Here is a 13,687-nt window from a genome sequence, read left to right as displayed (position 1 = left end):
TGGTATTAGCTGAAAAAAGGATAAACTGATTAATTTTAATCTTTGATAAATTGGAACGGTGTGGTATAATATCTATAATACTAAAAGAATAAAAACAGTTATAACATCCAAACTTGGTGCAGGATGATTGCTCTAACAATGTGTTCTCTACAGGTTAGAGTTCTGTGATTAGTTTGATATACTTGATAACAGACATTTGATTCAATACAAGAATCATTTCCATTGTCATGAAAAATCTTAACATTGAATATTTCAAGAATAGGAAGAGTTAGCTTCTTCAAACATAATTTCAAGTGTTGTAAGCTTTGAATGATTGTAAAAAAAGATTTAAAATTTTTCCCACAAAATTTTATGCAGTTATATGTTTATAGTATTTACTATTTTCTAGGCATTGTCACAGACACTTATTCTCTTAATCATAAGTTTTGACCAGGAGGTGTGCAGATGTTGCTATTTCACACACGGAATCCATGATTAAAACATTATGGTCAGAGAAGCAAGCTCAAATTTCTTATTGAAATTTTGAAAATACTTTATTTTGAAACTTCATATGTATTCAATATTTAATATCTTCCATAGTAGGTCTATTTTATTTTTCTTATCATAATTATATAAAAGCAATACTTTTTTTCACTAACTCATACCCCTAAATTCTTTCCAGCCTACATTAGTGTGATACAAATATCATTTTCTACATGTGAGGGAAGAGGCTGGAGAACACTACATTATATAGAGCCAGATAGAGTGGAGGAGAGTATGATCACTCTGCATTCTGCATTTTTAAGGCTATATTAAAAACAAAAAATATTAGAAAATACATGCATAATAAATATGACTACTCATATTTATTTCCTTGTGTGTTTCTCCTTTACTTTTCTCTTTCTTTTTTGTTCATGCCCCCATGCTCTCAGTCTGCATTTGACAACTGACTTGATCAGTTCCATAGCCACAAAAAGTCATAAGTAGTTGGCTTCATAAAATACTTCTGTGACCTTTGTACTGATGGTTTCTTAGTGCTCCCAGAAGAAAACTCACTAGGAGCCAGCCTTCAACTTCAATGCCTACTCTAATTTCACAGTGAAATATATCCTTGTACTTATAACCCCCTCCTCGCTCATCTAACTCTGCTAGGTATTCTTCTCCATGTTTTAATGCTCTAAGGAAAACTGGGGGGCTATCTTAGAATTTTCTCTGCCTATTTCTGGAGTGTTAGAATGCTTATTTTTTATCATGCAGTCACTTTCTAGGTGACAAATCAAGTAAAGTATTTGGGCAATCAGCTTAATTGCTCTAGTAATTGCAGTGGAATAGAATTTCTCCTAATAGGAGCTATTAGGAGATATTCCACATGTGTTTAATAAGACAAATTAGAGAACTTAACGTTTAAATCCTTGGTTACTGTTTTTATAATTGGGTTTAATGTCATCCAAGAGACAATAAGTCTTACAAGTCTTAAACTTAGGTCTGTGGTCTAAACACCTTCAGGTGACTTGTGATATGAATGTGGTTGTGCAAGTGGGCTTTTACCCCTTTTCCTGAATGGAAATCATATAAAAGCAATAAGGAAAACAGCACTTTTTTTTAAACCAGCAAACAATATGATAAGCAAATTTAAAGTGCATGTAAGAACTGCCAAGGGAAGCTGAGACCTGAAAGACGTTGCATGGTAGGACGTGGGAAAAAAAGTGGCAAGAGGGTTCAGTAACAGCAGGTCTCAAAAGCAGCAAGAAAGGATTTTCCTAAATATGACAGGTCTACCCTGAAGAGAAAAATTTGGTAGGTAAGGCTGGTGGCAAAAACACTGCCAAACCTGGTTTGAAGCATCTCAAATAATGATGTTGTATTTGTAGGAAACAGAAGAGAGCATCTTTGAGTTATAAATCATGGAAGATTATCCTGGCCTCTCCTGCCTAACCAAGAACCTCCTGCAAATTGCTGGCCCAGGAAAATTCAAGTCATTCAGTAATGAGTAGCAAAGGAAACTGGCACAGTCTCAACACAAAGGTAAACGTGGGAGAAAAAGATAAACTTGTGGAAAAAAGCAGCAAAATTTACCAACAGCCTGCAAAAAGGTGACCATGAAGATAAAAATTGTGCCACGCTTTTATTTTATTTTTTGGTAAAGCAATCACTTCTGTGAAAGAAAACAAAAGAGAAATGGAAGAAGAAAGAAAAGAACGTAGGAAATATAACACAAGATAAAGGAAGGAGGAGAGGAAACCTGAGACAGCAGATTTCAAGAAAGGTGCAGAAAACAAAACCATCAGAGAAATGAAGATGAAATTGAAGCAAGCACAAAAAGCAGTAGACAATGAGAAGAATACAAGGGACAAAAAAGGTAAGGAGAACGAAATTGAACTCTCCTAAATATTTGAAGATTTAAACACACACACAAGAAATCACAAAATATTAATGGTTAGGATGTAAAAGGATATAAAAGACTTTTGTGTTTGTGGAAACAAGAAAATCTGGGACAAAATAAAAATTATACTTTTCTATGGAATTATAAAATAGACTTGGATGCAAGGAAGGCATGATGGACTGAGTACTGGGGTGAGATGAGTTCTTCATAGTTAGCAGAGAACCATGTTAGCTTCCATATCTGAGGGTAGGTAAACCCACCCTAACTAAAACTGTGGGCCAGCTGCAAAGCAACTCAACTCCTAGAGAGAATCAGAATAAACAGCCTTTCTTTCCAACAGCCAAATTAGGAACACACTTGTACTGTTTGGGAAATAATTAAAATAGTACTGATCCTTTATACTTAATGTTGGCAATGAAATTTAAAACAATAAAACATTCAACGAAGCAAGAAAATGTGATCCATAATGAAGAGTAAACTTAATAGTGAAATATAGAACAGCTTCTCTTAAGATCAGAAAAAAGGCAGTGATGTCTGCACTCATTAATTCTGTTATATTAGAGGTTCTAACCACTAGGGTAAAGCAAGGAAAAGAAATTAAATGCATAAAGTTCAGAAAGGAAAAATTAAATTTTTATCTTTGGAAGACAATATGATTTTATACATAGAAAAGACAAAGGAATCTACAAGAAAAACAAACAGCTGGAACTAATAAATGATTTTAGCCAGTTCACAAACTACAAAGTCAACGTACAAAAGTCAACTTTATTTCTATATAATAGGGATGAATAATTGAACAATGGTATTTTAAAAACAATACTATTTACAATAGCATAAAAACATGAAATATTTAGGAACATACTTAACAAAGGCTTACATGTCCTCTATACCATTAACACAAACATTTCTGGGAGAAGGAAAAAAAAAAAACCTAAGAAAATTGAGACAGATATGTTCATTGACTGGAAGACTCAATATTGTTAAGATGTCAGTTCACCCCAAATTGGTATGTATATTTAATTAAATAACAATTAAACATACCCAACAATATGACTCAGCAATCCTATTCCTAAGTATTTATTTATCTAAGATTAATGAAAAATACATCCACAAAAAATGTACAAAATGTTGTACAAAAATGTTCACAGTGACTTTATTTATTTATTTCAGCAACTGGAAACCACCCAAACGTCTATAAAAGGAAAATGGATAAAGAGATGGTGGTGTATTCAGACAATAAAAGAAAAATTTTAAGATACATGCGACGGCATGATGAATATCAAAAATATTGTATTGCATGAGGGAAGCCGGGAACAAAAAGAGGACATGTGCTGTGATTCCATTTATATGAAATTCAAAGAAGGCAAAATAAACTGTGGTAATAAAAATCAGAACAGTTGTTGCTTCAGTGTGTATGTGTGTACGGTGGGGGCAGAAGCAAGGGGGGTTGGATCTAAGGGCTGGAGGGGAAATTTTTGTGTGAAGGAAATATTCTGCGTCTTGTTTGGGATGGGGTAAATGGATTTATAAATTTGTTAAAACTTGTTAGACTGTGTACACTTAAGATCTGTACATTTCACTGTAGGTAGATTATAATTGAGTAAAATATTATAACGCGTCTGTGGTAGCCATGGAGCTCTTTCACTCAGATATTCCTTCAAAAATGACCCTGCCATATGGCGTGCTGTTAGCCTATAGCCTCCAACTGTAGCGTCTTCAGAATGTGCTGCAGCACTGGAGCTGACGTGTTCTCTCTGCAACTCCAGCCAGTGGCTTGTTATGACATAGGTAGCAGAGCCTGGACATTCTGCCCAGGGAGAGACCCCTCAATGGGCAGTCTTTGCTCTAGAGCTCTTGCTCCAGACTGGCCATAATGTTTTCAGAGCTGCACTAGTCTGAGGCTCTTGCTACCCAGCTGTCCTTGCTTTCTCCTCTCTTTTCTCAAGTTTCCCACCCATACCATGGTCCAAATGCTTTTCCATCCTACTTCTTCTTCCTCTCGCCTTTAGTTTCACAGGCATTATTCTTAGTGATCTCTTGCATGTCTAACTCCATCTTGGCTTTGGACACAAACTTTCAATTAGAAAATAATCTGGGATAGAAATGAGAACCGAAATATGTCATATCAATACATTTATATTGGCTTAATTCCAGAAAAGTTTTTTTTTTCAAGAAGGAAATCACTCTTTATGCCTTTATGCTATATGCAACAAGTTCACCTAAAACAATATATTTAATGGTTGACTATAAGGCTGTGAATAAAGGCAAATGCAAACAGAGAGTAGAAGTCATGGTCTTAATATCAAATTAGGAGGAATTTAAGCCAAAACACATTAAGAGGAGGAAATATTCATTTTGACAGCTCGAAGAGACATTTCAGATACAGATGACTTTAAAGGCAACTGACAAACTTAAGGATGAGGAGAGTAAGAGGAAATTTCCCCTGAAAACAAATATTTGAGCATGTAAATCATTCTGTAGTTAATTTAATTTAGTAAACCTATGTGGATGAGCCAAAAATATTAATTTATGTCATATATTCTTGTATATAGCTCTCTCTTCAAAAAGTTTTCTTTAATAACCAAAATATATGTTCTGTCTGAGAAACTTTATAACATCTTTTTAAATAGTTATCGATAATAATTTCCAAAGTAATTCAAATCCATTCCTAGCATTTATCTCAGTTGAAACTTTATAAATTTATTTCTGTGATTACTTGCTTAATGTCTCTCTCACCATGCAATGAGATCCATGAAGGCAGGAACATTATTTTTTTGTTGATTGGTTGGTTTACTTGTTTTATCATTGTATCCTCCACATCTTGCACAGTGTCTGGCACATAGTAGGTACTTAACAATTCTTATGAATGAATAAATGAACCTAACAATAATATCGGTATAATTTCTTTTGAAGGACTACAGCTAAATTTATTCCTTCTAGATGCAAGTCTTTCTGGAAGTAGAGAGATGCTGTGCTCACTCATGGATTCATCTATTCATTCAACAAATATTTATTTACATGGCAGACACTATGCCAAGCATGGAATACACAGTGATAATAGGAACAGATATAATTCCTGCCCTTGAGGAGCTCATAGTCTGGTCGGTAACTGCTTAAGAACTTATTAATTCTCTACTTCTAATATTTTATGTACAACTATAATTATATATTTGTAATAGTACTGTATCAGAGAGCTCTCCTAAGCTCTTTTCTTATTTGATTCTCAAAGCACAGATATAAAGAAATAGATATTAAAAAGTTATGCTTTGGGGGCTTCCCTGGTGGCGCAGTGGTTGAGAGTCTGCCTGCTAATGCAGGGGACACGGGTTCGAGCCCTGGTCTGGGAAGATCCCACATGCCGCGGAGCAACTACGCCCGTGAGCCACAATTACTGAGCCTGCGCGTCTGGAGCCTGTGATCCGCAACAAGAGAGGCCGCGATAGTGAGAGGCCGGCGCACCGCGATGAAGAGTGGCCCCCGCTTGCCGCAACTAGAGAAAGCCCTCGCACAGAAACGAAGACCCAACACAGCCAAAAATAAATAAATTAATTAATTAAAATGAAGACATCCAGGGTCATGGGAAAGCCATCAAAGGGAGCGCCAAGTCCAAGGCAATGAGCAGGATGTGAGCTTGGCATATTCAAGGGGGAAAAAGGCTGGTGGTATTGGGACAATGGGTTATGGGTATGAGGTAAGATTCAGGACGATATGAGCCAGATCCCACAGGGCCCTACAGGCCATGGATTCTATTCTGCATGTATTGAGAAGCTAATGGGAATTCATACAACTTACTTAGCACGGGTACTCACAGATGAGGATTTCTTAGCAAGTATAAAGTAAGCAAATTGTGCTTAAACCTGATTTCAAAGAAAATGTAGACTCAATAGAGAAGTTGAAAGTGATTATCTTACAATCAGCTGGGGAGTTTCCCGTACACCAGTGAATCACCGAGACCTGAGCATATCACTCCTTAGGATAATTTTTGAGAAGACTTCTTGTCAGGAGGAAAAGGATGTAATCAGGGGTTTTGAGTTTGTGGGTAAAGCCAGGGATCTTAGAGAATTCAGGGGAAATAGGAAGCCCAAAGAGAGATGCTGAACTTACTACTAAAAAGGCAGGTGTGGGCTTAAGCAATTCACTGGAAAAATAAAGAAGTGACCTCATGTGCACCCCAAGTTTATGTGGCAATTTGTAAATGTTACATACGCCACCAGAATTTTGGCTTGTCTGTGGGATCAAAACAGTTTATGGCATGCAAAGTTACATGAATTATTTGAGATTTAGTAGCTCCTTTAGGGTCACAAAAACAGGCTAGCTCCAGAGTTTGTGTTCTTATCCACTATTATTTTATTTTTTTGGACTATCCATTAAATTTCTTTTTAATGCTGTTGTCTTTATTTAGCATACCGTTTTTATCATTTTGGTTTCTGGTTAAGTACATTCTAATTTCAGTCATTTTTGCCACTGCTCAAACAGTAACTAATGAGTTGTTTTAATAATGTATGTTCTATGTATTGAATGAATATGCATTTGAAGCTGTTATTTCTTTATAGACTCCTTGGTATACAGGGTTGCTTTACTTGAGAACCCTCCATAAAGACTCTCTGTTGTACCCATCTGATATTTGATTTTTGTTTTTTTTTTTTTGGCTGCCGAGACTCCATTGCCCTTTCCTAATGGCACTATGATTTGCTCTTTCCAAATTAGCTATCTTTTGCTGTGTGCAGTATTGACATGATGGAAATCCAAGTGCTTGATTTGCTTCTACCAAAACCAGAGAAATTTGTTGGCTATTCCTGCCAAATACTTCCTCTAACCTTCCCCAGTAGTGTCAACAGTAAGGTAAGTGACAAATATGACTAACCAATTGCTCTCCTGGGACACTGACACTTGAGTGAGGTGTGAAGAAACTGTTGTTTATATCTGATCGGCTGTGGTCACATGGGATTGGGAAGACCTTCTGGGGTTGTCTGGTTCCACTTTTTCCAACCTTGTTGTTCAGCTCTCCCTTAGGGCATGTAAGCTGCTCATATCATTATGTTTTCTTTTGACTTAAATTAGCCAGGTTTGGTTTCTGTTGCTTGTTACTAAAGAATCCTAAATAATACATGAATCATGCCGAGGCCTATCTTAACTTCCCATTCCCTCAAATAAATCCTCTAAGGATATAAGTCCCACTAGGAATATAGATAGCTAAGCTGATAATGAAACGCTCATCACGGTTTTAATAGTGGAATGTATTACTCCTGCCAGATACTGTTTGCATTTTCATAAGAAATGCTTTAATGGAAGAAATGTTTTGGAAATAATGTGGTAGGGTCTTACCCCAAAGTTGTCCAGGGACGACTTGAACAATATTTCTCACATTTCTAGCACAATAGACAGCATTCCTAGTTGACACTTCTGGTAGGAGTCAAAAGGGCAAAGAAGAGGGATGAAGAGAGATGAAGAGAGCAGGAATTCTTCTAGACCCGTGCTCCCTAAGAGCACCTTAAAGGTCTTGTAACTTAAGCACACTTTCCTTTTCTCTTATATATTTTATATTTGTGTTTCCACTTTGAGTTTCAACTTAGAGTTTTCAAAATTCCCACAAAATAAGTAGGTGATACAATGTAGTTTTTATACTTAGTCAGACCATGTTGTGGAAAGATTTATCAGTTTTTTCAATAGTATAAAAAAAGTCCTAAGATTTGATTTTTCTCTTTCTAACTTTTTTCAAGACCAATGAAAACAAGCATTTATGAAACTGAATATAATTTTATTAAACCTTAAATCTAAAATAAGCATTAAAATCAGGAAGTTATATTTTAAAATAAGGTTATTTCTTAATAGTATTATTTTGCCTTGTGTTTATTTTGGCTTACATTTTCTTTTATTGTTTTTTTGGTCTCTGGTTAGCATATAGTGTACTATAGTCATTTATTTTAACCATCCCTCAAATAGCAAATAGTAAATTGTTTCATACTATTCTGTATGTTCTATATCCAATATATTCTATATATTGGAGTTGAATCATTATTTACAGCTTATTTTCTTCTTTTTCAATGACATGTAAGCAGCATTTAAAATTTCTATTACATTTTAATTTTTTAGCTCTTTAACATAGATGGACTAAGTAATCTGAATATCTGTGCTTTATATTTTTAGCCTTATTATTTTGCTGTTTTCTTCTATTCTATTTTTTTTAATTTTGTTTATTTATTTATTTATTATTTATGGCCGTGTTGGGTCTTCGTTTCTGTGCGAGGCCTTTCTCTAGTTGCGGCAAGTGGGGGCCACTCTTCATCGCGGTGCGCGGGCCTCTCACTATCGCGGCCTCTCTTGTTGCGGAGCACAGGCTCCAGACGCGCAGGCTCAGTAATTGTGGCTCACGGGCCTAGTTGCTCCGCGGCATGTGGGATCTTCCCAGACCAGGGCTCGAACCCATGTCCCCTGCATTGGCAGGCAGATTCTCAACCACTGTGCCACCAGGGAAGCCCTATTCTTATTCCTCATTTTGATTAGCCAATTCCAATCATCCTAATAAGCATGACTCGAGTCTTTTCTCTTCCAGAAGTTCTTCTAAGAATGTTCCAGCGAAAACCGCTGTATCTCTAACATTCATCTAACATGGATCATGGGTTCCTTTGTGATCATTTTTTTGTTGTCTTATTATTTAACATTCCACGTATTTTCCCCTCAACTAGATGGCAAATTCCCTGAAATTTGCAGGGACCGAGGCAGTACAGCTAAGTATTTTAGGATCACATACTTTCTAGCTGGATTGCTTTGGGTGAATCCCTGCACTCTCACTGTTTCCCTGTGGGCATAAGAAAACTTCTCTAAGCAGTTTCCTCTTCTGCTTAAAATTACTGTAAAATAAACGTCCACTCCTATTTTTCAATAATAAGTATCATTTACATAGCACTTTAGCACAATTTATTGGATTTAATCTTGATAATATTCTATTAAATATATATTATTATCCTCACTTTATAGACAAAGATCCTTTTGCTCAAAGAAGCGAGAATCTTGCATAAGATGATAATGTATGAGGTGGAACAAAGGCTTGAACCTAAGGGCGTTCATCTACACCACAGTTCTTTGCACATTGATGGTATTAAATTAGGTGATTGATGAGTTTTCTCTTGCTTAAAATCTTTTCCTACTTGGGCTTTTCTTACATGTAAACAGCTGTTAATTTCTTTGAATTTCTCCCTGTTCATTTCCCTGCAAACTTCCCTCTTCCTACCTCAAGACTTTTAAGAACAGGAGAGGGTTAATTTTGTATCAGCTACCATTTCGCTATGTCTAATCAGACTCTGATATTAATTTGAAATTTCCTGCTTGACTTGAAAAGTCATTTTGTACTTTCCAACCTCATCTCTTGATCACCTTGCTGTGACTGCATAGCTGAGTCACTCTTTTATGTTCACTGCTCCATCGCTTACTTCCTTTCTTCCCCTCAAGCCATTACATCTGTCCTTCCTTAAAAAATATGTTTCTTGTTGGTTGAATCTGTTTTTAATTCCAGTCTTCAATCATCCTTCATTGCCTGGAGTACTTACAGCTTGTCCGAAAGCCCATTTGTAATTTTACCCCTTTACTTTAGATTTTTTCTTCTCTTTCTTTTTTCCTTTTAGGAATCTTGCTCTATTGATTTTCTTATAGTATTGTCCCTTTATCTATTGCTTGTTCAAACTTTACTATTTTTCTCTGCTCACTATAGCAGAATGAGTTGAAATTTATCTGTTCATAATCACACACATATTGTTAATTAGAGTTCACTCTGTAACTATGTAGATTGAAAAAAAACCCTACCTCTGCCTCTTTTTATCAATCTAAATTTTAAAAGCTAGGATTTTATTTTGTTTTAAAGATGATGGAATTTCAGGAGTAGGTAAAATTTGGGTAAGATAGAAATTTCTATGAAAACCTGGATAGACTACAATCCTACATTGGGATAAATAAGCTGATTTTGGCATAAATGTGTGGCTCAGTGTCTGTAAAAGATTTGAGACTCTCTCTCTCTGTCTCTGTCTGTCTCTGTCTCTGTCTCTCTCTCTCTCTCTCTGTTGACGTAGGAAACTTATGATACTGCCTATCTCTGTATACGGATTGCTTTTTTCTCATAGTAGCATGAAAACACAGTGGATGTGATGATCCAAGGTGTCTCAGCCTCTTGGGTTTTCCCTTTCACGGTTTAGCTATCAGGCCTAGAGCCTAAAAGAAAAAAACTCCATATTCTTACATTTGAAACCAAATGTCGTATTTCAGGTTCCCAATAATATATATAGTTTATGCATTATGCTTGAGAAAATACAAGACTAGTCAGCAATACTTAATTCTACCAGATGAAGAATGTCGTACCAGGGTCTTCACTAAATTGGCCCACCCCTTGATTTTAAGGGATCCTAATTTGACAGCTGATGTGATCTTGTATTTGATAAAACTCTATCATGCTCATAAATTAGCTTGAGAAAGTCTAACATATCTGGAGTTTGGATCCCTATATCAAGAATTTCCTAATTCTTCAATTCTCTCACTCCTTCTTCCCAGCCAAGGGTATCTGAAGTTTCAGTCCAGTCTCTTGCTATAAGATATATTCTAGCACTGGGTTAAACATATGGGGAACCCTAAACCTACAGACTCCTTGGCTCAATGATAAACCTCATTTTTACTGTTGATTACCCATGCCTGTTTGCTCAGAGCCTTCTAATGGGAACCTAAGCCCTTGCTGCTAAGCTATTTGCCTTGAGTTTCTGATCTTGTATTGCCCAGAATCTCTAATCTTTGGTCTCAGTCTTCTAGCAGAGCTTCAAATCAACCCTGATTCCTGATTTACTGATTTCTAATCAGGGTCCAAGGTACTTGCCAACTCCAGCTTGCCTTTACTGATTTTCTTTACCTGGATCTTTGCCTGCTTAGATCTTCTTTAGTCACAACCTTAACAACTCTTATGGCCCCGTTCCTAGTTCTGCCTCTGTAACCTCCATCCTTTTTTATTTCAATCTAAACTCTGGTTAAATACCCCGGTTAGTCATTCTACAACTTGCACATTATGTGTAAGGAGAAATGCTGTCTTTCTCAAAGCACAGTTTTGCAATGTAATCAAATATAACACCAAGTAGTAAATCGAAAGAATGATGAATGCTCACGTATCAACACACTTTGCCAAATGAATTAATACATTAAATTATCTAAAATTACGAAAGAGGAATGTAACTATTGAAATTTTCATTCAGTAAATGAATTGAAATGGCTTAAATAGCCTCACTATACTATTACCTCAGGCTTTCAACAGATCTTGCTAAGGCTGATTTATTTTTAGCTATAAGTTAAAAAGGGCAAGATGTAATAGTTTCTAGTTCAATAATGAAACAAAGACTTCTTTTTAAAGATAAAAATGCAATGCCCTGGTAGAGAATTGTCTTATTTATATGTATAAGAATAAATCAGCATGGGAAATAATACAAAGAAGAAGTTTAATAAATGTTGATCAAATAAATGAATAAATGGGTCAACCAACCATACTATTTATTTCTCATGGCTTGTTTTTGGATCTGATTATTTTATTTGTTCCAATATATCTGGTTTCTTTCCTCAAAAGTTATGGTGCAGCTAAATTATTGGTCAATTGATAACAAGGTGATTTTAAAAACTCATATCTGATTGGAATTTATGTGCAGAGTTTAACTTCCCAAAACAGGTCTGAGGAAGTTTGTACATTGAATGTGTTTGCTGCTTTTTCTGTATCTAGCAGTAGTAAATTCAGGTATGCCTTATTTGCTATCAGGTATAAATACAGATTCATTACCATTATAAACCTTGTAAGTAGTGTACAAAAATTGTTTATCTGTACTGAGATTTTAATATGACATACATGCTAGAGAGAGATCTTAGTACTTGGCACAAATGTCCAAGAAAATGAGCTGGTGCAATATTATATATCAGATATAGTAATGTTCAGTTGCCAGTAACAGAAACGCAAAATAACAATGGTTTAAATAAGTGAGCAATTTATTTACTTCTCAAGTAAAATTCCAAAATGGACAGTGCAATGCTGTAGAAGAGATTTATCCCACAAAGTCCTTGGGAACCAGATTCTTCCTGTCTTGTTTTGTAACAAGGTCTACTCATGGTCCAAATTGGCTGCTCCACCCACATTTTTAAGGCAGAAGGGAAAAAAGGACCAATAAAGGAGCAAAAGGTGTGGGCCAACTATTTGTAAAGAAACTTACATGTTATTAGCTAGAATTCAGTCAAGTACCACATCGAGCAACAAGGGAGACCAGGAAATATAGTTCATATTCTGGGCATCCATAAGTCCAACTAAAATGTCAGAAGCTCTTTAATTATGGAAGAAGGAGAGGACATTGAATGGGCAACAAGAATTCTCTACCACCACATGTGAGTTACTTTAGGTTAAGGATGCCCTGGAAACAATAAAGATTGAAATATTTAATTACTTTGATTAGTCATTGGAGATTATTGCAAGGGAGTCATAATTTTTTTTTTTAATTTTTATTTATTTATTTATTTATTTATTTTGGCTGTGTTGGGTCTTCGTTGCTGTGGGAGAGCTTTCTTTAGTTGCGGCGAGCGGGGGCCACTCTTCATCGCAGTGTGCGGGCCTCTCACTGTCGCGGCCTCTCTTGTTGCGGAGCACAAGCTCCAGACGCGCAGGCTCAGTAGTTGTGGCTCACGGGCCCAGTTGCTCCACAGCATGTGGGATCTTCCCAGACCAGGGCTTGAACCCATGTCCCCTGCATTGGCAGGCAGACTCTCAACCACTGCGCCACCAGGGAAGCCCAAGGGAGTCATAAATTTTTAATATAAAAATCACCATGTGTTTACATATTATAACCTACTATGCATCTTGTCAATTTTACAATTGAAATATGCTTGGAATAAGACATAGAGAAAAAAAGTAAGTAGTAAAAGTAAAACATTAGCCATAAGTTCTAATTGTTAATTTACCAAACCAGGTCAAGTATAAAGAATTGCTCAAAGTTATCTGAAGTTAAAGTAAAGCTTCTTAGTAAAGTAGTATTTTAGTAATTTTATACTCCTACATTATTACTTTGAGTGTGGAAAAGAAAAAGAGAACAGGATAGCTGCTTGAAACAGATCAGCTGAACTAGAAATCCTGATGAACACCATTTAACAGAAGGTCAGGACTAGTTGGGCTAGTGTCAAAGAGAATTAGGAGAAGGTGTTGCATATATATACACAGTGGAATACTATTCAGCCATTAAAAATGTGATTTTGCCATTTACAACAACATAGATGGACCTGGAGGGTATTATGCTTAGTGAAATAAGTCAGAGAAAGACAAATATTGTA

This window comes from Balaenoptera musculus, chromosome 10 (genome assembly GCF_009873245.2).
Source record: "Balaenoptera musculus isolate JJ_BM4_2016_0621 chromosome 10, mBalMus1.pri.v3, whole genome shotgun sequence".
NCBI lineage: Eukaryota > Metazoa > Chordata > Mammalia > Artiodactyla > Balaenopteridae > Balaenoptera > Balaenoptera musculus.
The sequence above is the reverse complement of the archived record's forward strand: the minus strand, read 5'-3'. Positions refer to the sequence as shown.